This window comes from Balearica regulorum, chromosome 22 (assembly GCF_011004875.1).
Source record: "Balearica regulorum gibbericeps isolate bBalReg1 chromosome 22, bBalReg1.pri, whole genome shotgun sequence".
In the NCBI taxonomy this organism is placed as follows: domain Eukaryota; kingdom Metazoa; phylum Chordata; class Aves; order Gruiformes; family Gruidae; genus Balearica; species Balearica regulorum.
Window position 1 is genome coordinate 842,822 of NC_046205.1, and position 7,022 is coordinate 849,843.

General features: G+C 48.5%; 1 long non-coding RNA gene across 1 annotated transcript; it reads right to left on the bottom strand.

Annotated features, from left to right (window-relative positions):
• Positions 1 to 1,709: 1,709 nt before the first annotated feature.
• Positions 1,710 to 6,797, bottom strand: LOC142604775 (uncharacterized). Its single transcript, XR_012838608.1, has 3 exons — positions 6,661 to 6,797; positions 6,322 to 6,384; positions 1,710 to 2,021 (listed from the first exon to the last, which is right to left on the bottom strand). It is a non-coding gene; the product is annotated as an uncharacterized LOC142604775 (long non-coding RNA).
• Between the last annotated feature and the right edge of the window lie 225 nt (positions 6,798 to 7,022).

The window sequence follows — 7,022 nt, forward strand, 5'->3', positions numbered from 1 at the left end:
TTGATACCTCCAGCTGATGCTTTTATCTGGAGCAGGTGCTTTTATCTGGAAGCAGTGCTCACATTGGACTCCTAAATGCATTAAATGAAGGTTGAGAGGAAAAATTGAAGGGCACGTTGGCTGGTCACAAATGGAGGGATCTGGGAGTCCTGCCAGCAGCAGAGGGGCTAATAGGATGGCTGGGCTTCTGTCTTGCATAGCGTTCAGGGAGAGACAGATGGTTCGGGAGCTCCAGGCTCCTGATTTATTTTGCTTGCAAACCTCAGGACTACCCACCTTTATCCCCAGGACACTGATTTTGGCTTGCTGGAGAGGCAGCAATGGGAGGGCAGGACCACATGAGACTAAGGCTGGGATGGAGGAAGCTTTATGGGACTAAGGAGAACAGTGGCTCACACTACACAGTGTCTGCCCTGTTTAAAACCCTGGGAAAGCCACACTGCATGATGAACCATTGCGGAAAAATCTTTTCTGAAGTTGCTGCACACCACAATCTTGCACTTGGCACACAGGGGAGTGAAGAGGTAGTGGTGAGACATGGATTTGACAGATGGACCACTTGGTGGATAAGGAATTGGCTAGATGGTTACACTCAAAGAGTTGCAGTCAAAGGCTCAGTGTCCCCGTGGAGACCAGTGATGAGTGGCGTTCCTCAGGGGTCGGTATTGGACCAGCACTGTTCAACATCTTTGTTGGTGACATGGACAGTGGGATTGAGAGCACCGTCAGCAAATTTGCTGACGACACCAAGCTGTGTGGTGCGGTCATCATGCTGGAGAGAAGGGATGCCATCCAGAGGGACCTTGACAGGCTGGAGAGGTGGGCCTGTGAGAACCGCATGAAGTTCAACAAGGCCAAGTGCAAGGTCCTGCACGTGGGTCCGGGCAACCTCCAGTTGGAACTAGATGGTCTTTAAGGTCCCTTCCAGCCCAAACCATTCTGTGGTTCTATGGTGCTCAGCAGCTGAACATGTCCCATACCCACCTGGGGACTCACCTCTGTGTTTGCTTATGCTCATGAAGTCCCTGAGCTGAGAAACACTGGCAGTGGGGTGAGTGTGCCAGTGGGGCAAGGAGCATCCCACGGGATTGGATCCTGCAGGCAACAACTCCAGCACAGCTGGATTAGACAGCCAGCTAAATCACTTCAGTCCTCTGGCCATGCTGTGCTATTAAAACCATGGTCCTGGTCAACAAGCACCAGTGTGTCTAGGAAATGGAGTTGTGCAGTCCCTAAGCCTTTCCCTTAGGGCTGTAAGGACACTGGATCTGCTCACAAAGATGGCCCTGGCTCCTCCAGGTGACAATGGTCAGAAGGTGCAAAAGCCTTGTCGTAGCAGATGCAGGACATTTACTTCTACGTTAAGCTTCAATCCAATCTTTGAAGATCAGCTTAAAGAAGATTGACTTAAACCCTGAACACCCCTTCCATATTTCTCATTACTGTCTATTATGACAACAGGGTAGTCCTCATGTGCACAAAAATTTCCACTTCCTTTTATGAATCTTCCTAAATTCTTGTCCTCAAAGATTAAGTAAAATTCAGAAGGAGATAGGATTTTTAATGGCTTCCAGAAGATCAGAATTAAGAACAAAATTCCTCAGGATGGGACCTTTCTTATGATCAGGCACAGAAAATACAAGACATGCCTTTTTTGTGAGTGATGAGGTGGGAAAGGTCACTTGGAAAGACACACACAAAGAGGGCATCAGAGGATCTATTTTAAACAGTTCACCGCTTGTTCCTCATTTCTGCATGAAGGTATTGCCAAGCTGGGCTCAGCCACCAGTACATGATGTACAAATTGCCTCTGGCAGGCAGGTGGATCAGTCTTAGACAAGGCTGAGGGACGCAAGAAGAGCTGGCAACCTCCTACTGACCTTCGTTCCTCCAGCTACAACTGTACTTCCAGGCTGCGAGAAGGACGGATGAACCTCAGGGATCCATGGCTGGTCCCATTTCAGCAGGCTCCAACCATATGGCCTCCTGCCCATGTGTCTCTTGCACCAGAGAAGCTTCATCTGGAAAAGAGAAAGACTGTTCTCCATGGATGCTGAGGATTCAGGTCCTGGCTGTCTGGGATGCCTATAGGCACCACTTTTTCCTGTCTGGTATTATAACCTGGGAGAACCTGGTTGCCAACCAGGCTAACAGCTCAGAGAGGCACAGGAGCAGCTCTCATTTCCACACTTCAGGCCCTGGAAACATTTACATAAATAGCTGAAAGAGCTCCACCTCCAGCCAGCAGGCAAAGCCAAGAGCAAGCTGTCAAGATGTCTTTGACAAAGACTTTTTTTTGTCATGGAAAATGTGATTTCATCAGAACAGTCTTTTCAGAACAAGCCTCTTTCCTACAGCTGTGCAAGTATGCTGGAGAACTTTGCGCACTGATTCTGTGCTTTCAACCTAGAAAAAAATAGGCATTTTGATCGTCTTTTCTTGTCCCTCACATAATATTGTATTTTTAAAAAATTGTCCTGTTTTTCTCACAAGAAAAATGTGTGTCGAGGGTGCATTGAAGGTAAAAAATGGTGGGGGATGAAAGGGGGGAGGAAGGTAAAGGGAGTAAAAAAAACAATTAGCAAAAGAAACATTTAAAAAATATAATGCTTCCGGAAAAGTAGCACTTTCAGTTTCAAATAATCATGTGTTCACTTTAAACTACCTGTGTCTCTAAATGAGTAAGACAAAGTACAGCCCTTTCCTTGAGTAAATAATTAAAATGTGGTGAGAGACAGTGTTTGTCTTTTAAACCTCTCAGTTCAAGCTGCTCTTTCAGTGGGAAGAGAATATGATTTTAAAATAAGTTAAAGCAGAAGTTTTCATCAAAAGCCCAAAGCAAAGGAAAGCACCACAGAAGTGCAGCTAAAGTGGTCTCTGAAATCCTTGGAGAAATTGGGGTGAACCCAGAGAACCTCTGGCCACCGTGTCCAGGATCGTCCCCAGGGGATGGGTAGTGGCTGCAGCACCTGAGCAGGAGCTGCCACTGCTCTGCCCCCTCATCTGCCGCAGAGGAGGTTTTCAATTTACACACCCTTAAAGCACTTCCAGGAGGAGCATGGGCTCTGCCGTGGGACTGAAGCCTGCTGTCATGGGTTATCTTATCTTCCAGAGACACCTTAGAAGTCACCCTTGGATGCCAGCTGATCCCAGGCTGGAAATCTAAATGCTGTGGGCTGGGCTGAGGTCTGTCAGTATGCTGAAGCCCTGTCTAGTTACTGCTGTGCAGCCTGGTGGGCTTTCGCTGCTGCTCCTCTGGCTTCCCACCCATGCCACACAGAGATAACCCTCCCTCCCCACGTACTCACGAGACTAGAGCTGGGGTCTCCCTCCATTTCCTACCCCACTCCTCTCCATGCTGGGAGAGGGGACAGGCGGGGAGTCACAGAGGAGTGGGCAGTAGGGACATAACATTGTGGAGATGCTTTCTTTTGAGCCAGAAGAGCTGCAAGCTCAAAGCCATAGGCAGGGCTGGAGGGTGGTTGTGGAGAAAACTCCACCTGGGGTAGGAATTTGCTGCTTCTGCATTGCTTGGTCTTTGCACCCCTGTCACCTTCCTGCAGCTACCTGCTGGACAGCACAGCTTTTGGAAGAAATCCCTTGGGTGATGCCATCAGTACTTGCAGTTGCAAATATGTGTCCTGCTCATCCACGGGCGCAGCCATGGCTTAGCCACAATCCCCCGCAGGTGCCAGAAGCGGGTGGGATGAGAGCGGGTCCTGCCAAGAGCAGGTGCTGTACATGGGGCTGGAAATACTGTCCTGTGCTCTTGCACGTTGCTTGGGGTTCAGATTGGCCATGGCTTACTGTTTCTGTTGTCAACATCTGGCCTCAACTAACCACTGGAATCAAAAGGAGCATAATTTGTCCCCTAAGTCACAAACCGTTAAGTCTGCATGTTTCGTGCGTCTTGGGTACTGTGCATCAGCGCTGGCTGGGAGTGGAGGGAAGGCACAGAAGGGATGGATCTGGCTGACACTGCACTCAAAGCAGTGTTACTAAATATTTGCCAAGACAATCCTTCCACTGGCTTAAGGGTTTTACTCTTGATTTATACCATTAGGAGGGAGGAATTAGAAAGTTATCACTGCAATGGGTAAATGGTATTATGTTGGCTGTGCCACAGTTTTGCAAAAGGTCTTGGACCTCAGAGCAATCTTTTGTACACACATTCTCACTAGACTAACAGCACTGATTCAGCGAGGGAGCTCTTTCCAGCTGTTGCCCTTAGTAAAACTGGGCAAATCAGTGCCCTCCTCTGTCAGAAGAATACTGCAGCATTAAAGTCCTGAGGAATAACACAGCAACTCTGGGAATTAGAAGAGAGAAAGGAAGAAAAAGGATGACGGAGGGTGTCAGGGAGTTATCAGTATCCCCAGCCTGGCTGGGGAAGGGGCACAAAAGGCTCTGAGGCTCCCATGAGTCTGCCCTTGGCCCCTTTCCCTGGTGTGTCAGGGTGGAATTCGAGGCATGTGGTATGTTAGCACTGCAGATACTGGAATGAAAACAGGAAATGTGAAGAGGCTGCAGGCACCCAGCACACTGGAGATAGCCACTGCAGGGTTCTGGTAGAGAAGGAAAAGAGTCATTTTTTGCTGCAAAACATGCTCTTCTGAAGGGTTTTCTGCCTGCAGTGCATGTCAGTGCAACAGTCCTCATCTCTGCCAGCTCCCAGGGGTGCTTTCTCCCAAGGACAGCCTCTCGGTGTGAAGGGAGGTGCAGGGCTGGGTTTCCTCTGGGCTGGTCAGATCAGGAACACAGCCACAGCTGTGGCTCCTTTAGTTCACAGGCAGGTGAGAAAGGAGCAGAAAGCTCCTCTGTCTTATCCAAATCAGGAGCTAGGAGATATTCTCAGCTTGAGGAGCAGGAAAATGATCCTGGAGCTCACATTTCAGGTCCATCACCTCCAGCCTTCCCCAGAGGCAGACCCTGTGCAGGGCTGGGCTCTCCTGCTCCCTCTGTGGATGGTGTTTCAATCACCGCTGGTGCCAGCTGTGGTCATGGTCTGGTCACGAGCAGTCAGATGTGCTCATCTGGAAAAGCAGCATGCGAGGAAGGACGTACAGGACTTACAGATACTGTAGAAAGGACTTTACAAACCTCCCAGGTGGAGGTACAGCACCAGACACTTCCCCTTCTGTGTCTGCAGCAGAAACAAGTCCCCTTTTCACAGCACCAAGGACAGGGTGGTGACAGACTCAGTACCGCACAGAGCATGTCCCATCCTGCCCATGCACAGTGCTGGTGAGAGATGGTTTGAGCCAGTATCATGCAGCCATCCACCCATGTATGGCCTGATGCTGAGGCCACAGTTTAGCAAAGCAGAAATACACATGAAGACTCCTAAAGTGTCAAGTTAGGTTCTGACATGTGGATTTCAAAATGTAACTGTTGGGGTACATCACAAGACTGTATCTCATCACTTGTCCATTTCCCATTGAAAGGTGTGTCCGTGTGACTACCGCAGGGCTTGCACAACAGCCCGGCAGGGTGGCAATGACATGAATCACTGCAAACCACTGCTGCCCCTGAATTCCACCTGCAGGTGAAGTCTCTGCATGTGGGAGTTTCTGGGCTGAGATACCTGCAGCATCCAGAGCCACACATACAGCTTTGCTCGAGAGTTACCTCCCCATGGCAGGCTAGAGGAGGGAGCTGCCTAACTATCTAAAATGATGACTTCCACAGAGATCATGGTTTCAAACAATGAGATGTCTTACCACCTGGTTACTGTCAGGGTATGCAGCTGCCAGAGCTCTGGGTGAGCTGAGTGAGCTGCTCATGAGTGAAATACCGTAATGAGACAACCATGCACATGGTTCCTAGGGCTCAGCAGAAATCAAAAGTGAGCTGTGGAGATAAAAGGTTTGAATGATACAAATGCTGACCCAAGATGCTGTGTCACACAGAGGATGTTATACTGTTTTTCCTGACAACTTCATGGCATGGCTAGTCTCCTCTCTGCCTTTCTCCTGCTGTAGCAAGAGCGAGTGATGTATTCATGTTGTGTTCCTGTGCTTGTTCCTCTGCTTCCATCCTGTGCACTCTGCTCGACAAACACTGCACTGGGCTTCTGGCAAGGAGAGAAGGATCCTGCCAAAAACTGAGGCCAAGTTGCAGGAATTGAGAAACTGAGACATTTACCCAAGAGAACACAGAGAAAAGGCAAAACATGAGGCTGCAGAGCCATAACTCGAGTGGGCGTTTCAAGCATTCCTTAGATTGCTCAATCTCTACCACAGCTTCCTATTGCACAGAGCAGCAGATGCTGAAGCCCTTTGTTGCTTTCTCAACAGGGAAATTGTATGGAGATAAACTCACCAGCATGCAGAGATCTCCAAGAATGTCAAGCAGTTATTGACATCTGATTCAGGGTTCATTCATCTGGGTGAAAAGAGATAATAGAAAGCTATGTGTTTGCACCACTTCGTAGTGCTGAAGCCATTCTGAGTCATGCACTGCCAGGTGGGATGGAGGGACCTGGTACTTACTGTGCAAGCACTATGCCATCCATTGAATGAAACTATGGACAAACAGGTAAGGAAGCACTCATCATAGTTAATGAAATCAAGGCATTCATTAATTACATCTGTGGAGGTACAATCAAAATCTGCCAGGCTAAAAGCTATTTCTTGGATTTCTCTTTAAAAACAAGCCTACCTTTCCAGGTGTGTTCCCATGAATGCTGCAGTGGAGGACTGTGATTACACACTTGTTTCCAAGCCAGGATAACTGATTGCCAATGCTGATGCACTGCGCTGGCTGATGCTAAGAACATGACATCATGTCATTCCACCTCCAGATGAAGTTTGTGTAGAATAACTTCTCCCTAACTTGCCTATCTTCATTGACCAAGTTGTGAAAATGACTGCCCTCGTCCCAGTCTGGTGTGTGCTTCAAATTCAAGTGGTGGGACTGACCTCTGGAGAAACTGCCTGTATGGTTCAAATAATTTCGACTCATAAATATGAATGTCGGCCCGTAAAGACTGCTTTAAAAGGAAGCTCTGTTATGACTCCTGA